Below are 2,110 nucleotides of genomic sequence, written 5' to 3'. Positions count from 1 at the left end.
ATTGGCTCTTATTCTCATACATAACGTTTAAGAGTAGTTTTGGGGTATGGGCAGGGTTGTTGAGGTTCAGGCATCTCCCAACACATACTGGATTTGAGAGCCCTCGACATTATCTCCTTTGCCAGCTATCAAGGTTAACTCTCTTTTATTCTGTTTTAACTGCTTTTAAATGAGGTGAGCCACTTTTTCCTGACATAACCTATTTTATGTTTTAGGGCAACATATCAATGAACAGATGAGAGCTGTTACTGTCTTTAATATGTTGACTATAAGAGATTGGCGGCAGGGGCGTGGATGCAGACCCCCCAGGAAACACTTACTTGGCCCCACCAAGCTACTGACCCAGTTATTTTTCGCATCTGATTTTATTATTGTCAGTCCAACTGATATCCATCACATTTGTAGCATTCTCACTTTCATTATTACAAATTTTTTGGCTGGGATGCATTCTTTACTCTGATACTTTCTTTGCCATTGATCAGGTTAGTGTGGGTTCAGGTGAAGATGAGGCTTGTCTCACCACAGATCAGGCCTAGCAGAACGATTTTCTTCTTTGACCTCACACTCACCTGATCAATATACTTTTATTTCTCTTTAAATTATTTCCCAACTGTTGCATTAATATTACTTTATCACTCTTATAAACATCCAATTTTTGTCTGAAGTCACTAACTACAGGTCAACTATCTCTCGATCAAGGGACTGATGATTTCGTTGTTTAGTCCCTTACCCACAATCAACTAACTAACTATGCATGTGAGAGTTGTGGATGCAGAGGGCGCTACTTCTCTCTCTCAATCTCAAAAAGGAAAAAGCGATGCAGCCATACATCTGATGCACCAAGAAGACTTCGTCAGGTAGAGAATACGTATTCGTAACTACTACTTTCAATGAAATAAAAGCTTTTAAATGATTCTTCAAGTAACAATTATGTCCAAAATCGCTCACACACATGTGAAAGTCGATTCACATAGGAGATTGCATGGTAAACTGCTAAGAAGTTAACCAACAGAAAAGGTGTTATCCAAATATCTGAAAACTTCAACATTTCTTTGTTAGTGAAAAAGTATATAAAAACACGTCAAATGATATTTATAAGGCAGTGAGGCAATTCGTAATGTCTTTTTACCTTACACCTTACATTTTCTTTTCCCATGCAATAAATAACATAAATACAAGTGCATTTACTGCATCAGTAAAGCTCACATCCTCTCTGTTAAGAGAAGGTTATGAATTGAAAAGTAATTTATCAGTTTGTGTTCTTACTTATACACAGTATATGCTTTTTCTGTGACCAGCTATTGGCAAAACGTAAATCATTTTCACCTTCAGACATATGACTCAGCTATAAAAGAATATTCAGTGGAAAAAATATCTAAGTTTCCATGAACCATTTGCAGTTAGTAAAGAAAATGCACAACAATAAAATAAAGATGCAGGGGACTGATGACCATAGATGTTAAGTCCCATAGTGCTCAGAGACATTTGAACATTTGAACTAACAAGATGCAGAAGTACAGAGTTCACTAGTATAACATGAGTGAGTGCTGCAAAAATAGATTAGCTTCCGATGCTAGCAAACGGCGACATCGTCGTCGTCCCCTCCCCCCGCACATACCCTTTCCTCCTGAAAAACTTTGACAACGCTCCTTTCTGTGCCGATTAACGGCCTGTGTGAATGCCGCCATTTGAAACGCATTGTGGAATGTTTTGACGTTTCGTTCCAACAAGTATGACTCATCTTTAAGAGAACACAAAACCCATTACTGTAATGTCAGTGAGAGCGCCAACAATAGACTAACTTCCGAAATCAGCAATCGACGCCTACTTCTTCCCTTAATGTCAACTTTTAAACTTTCGTTCGCAGGAACGTTGACGTCCCGTTCCGTTCCCATCCGTTCCATTGACGGCCTGCATGAATGCCACCATTTCAAACGCCAAATGTGAATCGAATCGATCTTTACTTTCCAATGTATTTGTAAAGCTGTAAAATAATTTATATCGTGCTGTCGAATTAGCGATAAAATATAGTCGTAGCAATTTACTACATTCTTGGAATACGATAAGTGTAATTTTACATTCAATTTAATACACAGATAAACAATTACAA

This window comes from Schistocerca piceifrons, chromosome 8, assembly GCF_021461385.2.
Source record: "Schistocerca piceifrons isolate TAMUIC-IGC-003096 chromosome 8, iqSchPice1.1, whole genome shotgun sequence".
NCBI lineage: Eukaryota > Metazoa > Arthropoda > Insecta > Orthoptera > Acrididae > Schistocerca > Schistocerca piceifrons.
This window is presented reverse-complemented; position numbering follows the sequence as displayed.